This window comes from Mus caroli, chromosome 3 (genome assembly GCF_900094665.2).
Source record: "Mus caroli chromosome 3, CAROLI_EIJ_v1.1, whole genome shotgun sequence".
Lineage (NCBI taxonomy): Eukaryota > Metazoa > Chordata > Mammalia > Rodentia > Muridae > Mus > Mus caroli.
Genome location: NC_034572.1, coordinates 12,725,058 through 12,733,479, shown reverse-complemented (window position 1 = coordinate 12,733,479; position 8,422 = coordinate 12,725,058). Strand labels below are relative to the sequence as shown.

General features: G+C 33.3%; 1 long non-coding RNA gene across 1 annotated transcript in view; it reads left to right on the top strand.

Annotated features, from left to right (window-relative positions):
* Window positions 1-7,634, top strand: part of LOC110290674 — a 274,545-nt gene extending 266,911 nt beyond the window's left edge. Inside the window, exons 5-7 of the long non-coding RNA XR_002377489.2 lie at window positions 1,862-2,006; window positions 2,980-3,066; window positions 5,607-7,634. This is a non-coding gene — a long non-coding RNA (uncharacterized LOC110290674). The remainder of the gene's footprint in view (window positions 1-1,861; window positions 2,007-2,979; window positions 3,067-5,606) is intronic.
* Window positions 7,635-8,422: the final 788 nt, after the last annotated feature.

The window sequence follows — 8,422 nt, the reverse complement described above, 5'->3', positions numbered from 1 at the left end:
CATCAATGGAAAGAGAGGCCCATTGGACTTGCAAACTTTGTATGCCCCAATATAGGGGAATGCCAGGGCCAAAAGAATGGGAATGGGTGGGTAGGGAATTGGGGGGCGCTATGGGGGACTTTTGGGATAGCATTGGAAATGTAATTGAGGAAAATATGTAATAAAAATATTAAAAATCAAAAAAAAAGAGAATTTTGATAGTGAAAAGTGGGAAAAAGAAAAGAAAATCTTTTCTGCCCCTGGAGCATCCTGAATTTTTCTACACTGCTCACATGGCTTTTTGCATGTTTTCCTCACTTTTTAATTTTGCAGTTCTAGGACTTTCATTCTCTAAATGTGAACATGAGTATACATGTTCACACAAACGCATATTATCCCACAAGTTACACACAGATGCACACATGCATATAAACACATACTTCTCTCTCTCTCTTTCTTTCTCTCTCTCTCTCTCTCTCTCTCTCTCTCTCTCTGTCTCTCTCACACACACACACACACACACACACACACACGGACACGGACACACACACACATGGACACGCACACACAGACACGCACACACACTGGCTTAGCATATAAGGCAAGGTAATATCTTTGAATCATAACCCCGTGTCCTTTGTGAATGATATTGCAAATAGTGATACTGCATAAGAGTATTTGCTAATAAAAAAATGCAAGAATAAAACATCAGCAGTTAAGCCTGCAAAATATTCTTTCTGTAAGCATGGCTGCAACAAAGCACAATTCTCTTATTTTTATAATTATTCATATTTTTATTACATTTTCTAACTGAGGAATGATTTGAAAGCATGAAAGGTGAAAAATATATTATGTTTTTCAAATAACCCACAGAATTCTGAACCAGGAAAAGGAGAGAAGATACAAGAAGGAGCAGAGTAATCACTATTATTATATACTATTCAGTTTAGAACTTTTCACATGTCAAATTCCCTTATTTGCTGAAACACAATTAATCCAAAATACAAAGAATTGATGGTCACACATTTCTATAGTGTGGTTTCTGAAGTTTGCAATGAAAACACACTTTATTCACACTTTGAAATAAACATTCTTCATGTAGCATAACAAATTGTTTGCAGTTTAGTATAATACCTTTTTTATTTTATTTTTGTTACAAAAGACAAATTCCTAAGAGGAATAAGACTGGAATGAAGCAGTTAAATTGTAGGTGTCTATGATTGTTGATATTGTAGATGATTTATTTTCTTATTATTTGTGTGTTATATTTTACATACTAGATAAATAAGAATTAATGAAGCATTTTTCTTTGAACAAAAAAGATTATACAACTAATTCCCATTTGATAAAATATAATCAAATAGGAAAGTTTTTTTCTAAAAAGACATTAATGTTAATGTTTCTCTAAATACTTTTAAGCAATTGTTTCAGTAAAGATTTATTCCTTGAACAGTTAAATAATGGAAGAAACGTGTGCCATTTAGGAATTCATCTGGTTCCAAATTCATCTCTAATAACAGGAGAGTTTATTCTTGGGGAATTTTGAAGCATTATTTAACCAAAATTTCTTTTGTGTCACAAATAAATTCCATCTCAGGTACATTTTAAAATAATTTTAGTTTGCTGACAAAATTATATCTTCTTCAAACCACATTTTACAACCTTTTAATTTTTGGTAGTTTCCAAATATTTAGTAAACAAATTCTTTAAGAATATTATGCAAGTTGGAGATAACAGCAGTGCTATAGAAATAAAATTTGATGTGGTTAGATATATTTCTGATATTATTTTTCTTAAAAGAAACCTGTTTTCTACTAATTTATATATATATAAAAAACACTCAGTTCTAACTGGGATGTCTCCATCAAATTCCTCCCTTCAGAGCTTAGGGAAACCTACTGGAGAGGATGTGGAACCTAAGAGTCAGAGGGGATGGAGGACACCAGGAGAACAAGGCCTTCTACATCAACTTGAGCACAGTTCATATGAACCCAGAGACTGAAAGAGGAAGCACAGGACCTGCGAAGGTCAGTACCTTGTCCTCTGTGTCTATAGCTGGGCTTCTTTTTATGTGAATCATGAGTGTGTGAACAGATAGGTTCTTTTGTGTGTTCCCTTGGCCTCTTTTCATATCCTTGGTTTCTCTCGTACAACTTCATTGAAATAACTTTTTGTTTGTTTATTGTTTGATCTTATTGTGTATTATTTTCTATGTTTAAATGAATGAATTAAGAACGAATGAATGAGTGAGTGAATGAATGAATGAATGAATGAAACCCTAGACACTATGGTATTGAGTGACGATGGATATATCAGCCACTTCAACTCAGGTCTTATATTGTAGTTGACCAGCATATAATCAGACTCCCTAGATTTTGTTGTTGTTTATTTATGTGTGTGTGTATGCATGTGTGTGTGTGCTTTTATTTTATTAAAGTCTTTTTCTTTCTTTTTGGGTGCTGTGTTAATTGTTTTCTTGCTTTTATGACATTTTGTTGATGCACTGGGTTTTTGGTTGTTTTTTTGAAATAAATTCAAGCTGGGTTGGTAGTGACAAAGAGAATCTAGAACTACTTGGTGAAGGGAATATAATCAAAATATATTTAAATTTAATGTTTTAAATAATGAAAAGTATAATAAAAATGATAAAGCCACAGAGATGTTTTCAAATCTGTTTTCCAAAATCTCTTTTGTTCCGGTTAAATTTATATTCTAGTGAAATAAATGTAAAAAAAGAAAATAGACAGTTGCCATGCATGCTTATATATATATGGAATTCAAAATAATACTGCTTAGAACATGTTTATATATCACTGAAAACCTTCTTCGCAAATGATATTTAGAAAACAGAGGAGATATTGTTGCAGTATGATGAAATATTGGTGCAAAAAAGTAAATTAATCAGGTGTGAAATTCAGTTGTGCATACTTACTCAGCAACTTAAAAATACTAATTTTGTTCTTTAATAGTAAGGAGAAATTTTTGTTTCTTTGCCTAAAGGTCTACTATGATTGAGAAAAAAAATAACCAGACTGTATGGCCTGACTGTGGCTTTGATGTCCTCATTCATCCTTTCTGAAGAGAAAGGTAGGAATCACATCTATGACTTCCTTCCTTTCAAAAAGGGAAGGTTATTCAGTGCCAGGCCTGCCTTTCAGTGTCCCCCTTGCTCTGTCCTGGGGGAGCACCTCTCCATGTGAGCACCTCTGCATGTGAGCATCTCTGCACATCATCTGTAGTAGTTTACTTTGTTTTGCAGAAATTACATTCAGGCACATTAAGCTTTAAATGTGTGTGTGTGTGTGTGTGTGTGTGTGTGTGTGTGTATGAGATTTGACATATGCATTTTCATCAGTTACCATTTTATACTAAATCGTTTGCAATTAGAAAACAAATATTATTTAATTGTGGATATGCAAATATCCTCTTTTACAAAAATAAAGATAAAAATAAAAATAAGGATAGGGGGTTTCATGCACAACTTGCCTTGAATACTCTTGCCTAAGTGGTGGGACAGTAGCATCAAAAACAAAGATTCCTGTTCTGTGAAGAACACTAACAAAACTGCACTGTTAAAAATAGAATAAATTCAGGAGATGCTACACAAATACATTATTAAGTTCAGGTATACTCTTAGCACCTTACTAGAAATGCTTTTTCATTGCTTCTACTTATATAAAATATCATCAATAAACAGGATATATTAAATCCACTCTTTGTAGCCTTTTATAGATTACTTACATGCACTGCTTTGTACAACTTTGCCAAGTACATTATAAATCATTGTCAGAACTGTGCTAAACAGTCATTTTGACTCACTCTACATGCAATTATTTTTAATCAAATATTTCATCAATTATAAGATTCATTAATCTTTGCATGTGGATAAAAATAACTCATCTATTTCTAAAAATAGTGCTTCCTCTAAGCCCTTTGCATGCCAATCTGTTTTACAAGATTTTTCAGGTTTTCTTTTTGTCTGTCAAGTAAAGGTTTTTTTTTCATCCAAGCAATAGATAATTTTAATATCACTTCTTACACTATGTAATCAAATGTATTTCTATGTTTTCAGTGCATTTAAGGAACGTACCAGTAGCTGTACACTTATTTCTCAATAACATTTTGAAGACACAGGGTATATACTTTAAGAGAAGAGGCATTCTTGTGAAATATGGTGCACACCATATATCATTCTCTAGTAACTCAAATTTCTTTACTCATAATATAGATATACCAAACTCTTCACTTAAAATGATAAGACACAGTGCTTACTAATGCATGTTTACTAATACTATTTTTATATAAAGCACTATTTTGTAGAGTAGCTCTTAACACGCTAATTTTGTGCTGTGTTTTAAAAACAGCAAGCATTTATTGCTCACAGTTTGCACTAAATATATGCCCAGAATAAAATGCAATCTTGATGCATATAGAAAGGCTTTAATACTCATATCTTTTGTTCCTATTTATTCCTAATTTTAATATTTTATACTTCTTTATAAACTATATACATATACAACATCATTGTGAAACATCAAAATACATTCATTACTTTCAGTTACTCATCTGTAACAACAAACCGCAGTACACAGCCAATCTTTATAAATGACCATTTTTACATTATGACAGAAATATTTATATAATTTTATTCTTAAAATTTCAAAAATCAAATTCTTCTTCTAAAATATATCAGCATAAAATTTCTATTTATTTTTAATTGTGAAAGAGTTGTTTTCTACAGTATTTAGAATGTATTAACATTGAATATATTTATTTTTAATAAAAAAGGCTTTATTTTGAAAACTTCCCTTTATAGTCCCGTTTCTCTAATACAAAATGATTTACTTTTCATGGCACAATTATTAATCCCCTTTGTTCTATATTCCCTATTATTTTAAATCACAGTTCTAATACTTGCCTTCCTATAAATACCATATTCTGAAGATCAAAATCAGAAATACCTATCTGCATATGATATATGATGCTCAAGAAAAAGAATTCTTTGTTATTTTCCTCACTATTATCTGGAAATCTAGACACAGTTGTTTCTACAAATGTGATATTAGTCTGCATGCGTTTTCATGTCCTCATAGACAATCTCACTTACAGAAAGGCCATTTAACGTAAGTATATCTTCCTACACAAAGAATCCTGTTACAATCTAAGAATGTGGGTTTTCATTTCCACTCCATGCATATTCACTCAGCATTCTCCAATTCTATAATGCAAACATACACAGAGAGGTTAAATACAATGTTGGCTCTGCAGTAGCTGTACAGAAGAGGAGCACACATTTAGCCCAGACTTCCCTGAATATAACCCTCAGCCAATAGACATGTTTCAATGTGTACCTGAACATAGGCAGTGCCAACCAAAAAAGAGTAAATGGACAGAAAGCTTTTTTATAAAATGTCACAAGTGATATAAGAGAGTGATCTCAGAGGAATAGGGTGGATCCTCGAAAGCATTTAGTTCAACATTTATTTCATCTATTTAATTTCGTGACTGAACCAGATCAAATCACAGGTAGCCAAATTGTAGATTCAGCTAGCTTCTCTTATTCTCTGGCTCTTTTTGTTTCTACATTCCTGATACATTCTTTCATTTCCCAACTCTTCTCTTCCCAGGCATTTGTACCACAGGAACCTGACAGCAATTGTTCTGATTCATGGCTTAGGAGGAGCAGCTGATTAATCCCTTGTCAGCAGTCTTGACCCTGTGTGGAAAATAGAATCTTCGAAGGCCTACTCACCAATATATCAGGAGCAAGGCAGCATGGCTTAGATCGCTCTTAAATTCAAGGAAAGTTTAAGACAATGCCAAGCAGCAATCCTGATCTTAGAAATGCTTTATAGGAACATTCTGAGACAGAACAGGAACATACCAGGGAGAAGAGTTGAACAATTGTGGTTTTCTTCCCTAGAATAAACATCCTACATTTTTGATCCTCCACAAAAATACTTTTAAAAATCACTATTTTCTTTATCATAACTATTGTGGTCTGTTTTGATATGATATAGCATGTTTTGGGAATTTTAAATCATTCCATTTCCTTTCTTCTTCAATGAGTATAGACACTATGAACATAGAACTCTAATTTGTACATAGTATAAAATAATTGCAAATAACTTCTATTTCTAGAATCATCTTTATGTGATACATTCAGCTGTGAAGAATATGTATACTATATAGTTTAAAACAGAAATGTTTCTACTGAAAACCATTTTAGTTCTTTAAATGACAAAAGCCTTAAACTGAATACATTGCTACTTTTAATCAAGAAAAAATATTTTAGTAATGTAAAATGTGGTCTCAGAACATATGATTAAAATACAGAGATGAAGTGGGATAATGCCCTCCCTCCCTTTTTTCCAAAGAGGACCATGTACATGAATCCAATATTTATGAATTTTATTTACAACCACAAAGCAGACTGAAAATCTGTCAAATGATGTGAAATCCTAAAAGATGCAGGGTGTTAAGAGATGGTGGCCACCAAAGACAAACCAAGTCTCAAAATTAAAACTATGCACAATTAATAAGCATACACATGAAAGACAGACAGAGAGAGAGAGAGAGAGAGAGAGAGAGAGAGAGAGCATGAGACCCATCTATGATAACCAGAGGAAGCTGAAATGTGTTGAAACCTTTCCCTTGTAAACTGCATAATAGCACTTTCAATGTTCCCTTTCTGTCATCCCCTGTAACCATCAAGTTCGGGTTCTGCTGCTGCAGTCAGGTGCATGGGCACGGAGCTCTTACGGTTGGCTGCATAGAATTCTGAGGAAAGCCACATCTGTACCATTTTTTTCTCTTGGACAGTAATAAATAACAATTTTCATTTAGATTTTTTTCCCTGAGTACATTTACAGCAAGTTATTCAGGTTTTTTTTTTCTTATCCTCTTAAAGCATAGGTTTAATTTTGAGTGCGTCTTTCATTGTGAGAGTGTAAACCTTTGATCGAGTGACATTTGCATTTCATTATAGGGAAGTGCTTTACATTGTCTTCATGTGCACCACCCAATTCCATGTATCATCTTGGTTTGTGCTAGTCACTATTTAAAACACTGGCTATTAAGTGTGGCTTTGTGGACAGAATCTGTATGTTCTGTGCAGTACAAAACAGAAAAGAACAAGGAAAAATTCAAAATGAATAGCTCATTTGAAAGAAATATAGTTAGTTTTCATATGATTGTTTTCAATATAGTATTCTCAGCGACAGAATGCAATGTCATCATCTAAAATGTAACATGTTCAGATCGGCCGTATCTCATCATTTATTTCTTTTGTAAAAGAGCAAATGGGATGTATTTTTAGGTGTTTCTTTGTGCAAGTGCCTAGCAAATCCTGTTGGGATAGCATTAGAAATAATAATGAAATGAGCTGTAGGTAATGGTATAACTCTCAGAAAGTTTTTAAATATGAGGCTGTGAAAATGTGTCCTTTGAAGGATCAGCAAGCCTGTGGCATTGTCAGTGATAATGGAAAGAATTGATAAGGCTTCTGTGCTTTTGATCTTTATCAGGTTTGCAATGATTCCTATTTTATAAGGTAACATATTTTTAGCCTTGTTGCAGAGAGAAATGTTCTGTTTTCCCTCAGAAAGCTGGCAGAAAACCATTTTCCGACCTTGTCTGCTTCATTTATCTACATGTAGATATTAAAACTGTCTCATCTCAAAGGCCCACAAACACCTTGTCAATAAAGTAGTAAATTAAACACTGGTATAAAAACATTACCCTGCAAAATTTCTCATTTGCAGCCGACTATATTTGCCACTTTCAGGCATAGCATTTTAACATTTGGTAAATTTTAAATAACATAAGATTTATTTTATTGAGAAATAATTCAACATTGAATAATGTCATTTATTTTGTTTTTTTTAAAGAATTATTTCAATACAGTATGTATTTCTTATGGGTGGGAGGACATCAGCTGCATTTGCTAGGTTTTACATGGCATGTTTTAGGAGGGGTAAGTTTACATTTTATACAGTTGTATTCCCACTCATCACCAATCAAAGCTTAGCGAAATATCAGTCACAAATTTCACAACCAGAGAATTTGTTTTGCCATGTTAGACATAAAATATTGGAGACCCTTTCTGTGTTCTTCCAGCTTTTCTTCATCTCCTTGGTATGGCAGCATGTAGTAGCTCTGAAAGAGGAGATGTTTCTTTGGAATTACTACTTGGAAGAGCTGTTTGCAAGCTTATTTGCTTCCATGTTATGTTCATAAGCAGGAAAATATAATTTATTTCTGCATATCTGCTATCCCGGACAAATCAAGGTGACAATCCGTGGTTAGCTCTGTCAGGCCCTTTGTCCTAGCGCTGCTGTGAATGGAAGTACAATGGGAGCAAAGTGAATATATAACAGTCCAGCTGCCTTGTTGTGACAGCCCTGTCCCTCCATAGCAGTGTGTCAGTTCATGTTTGTGTACC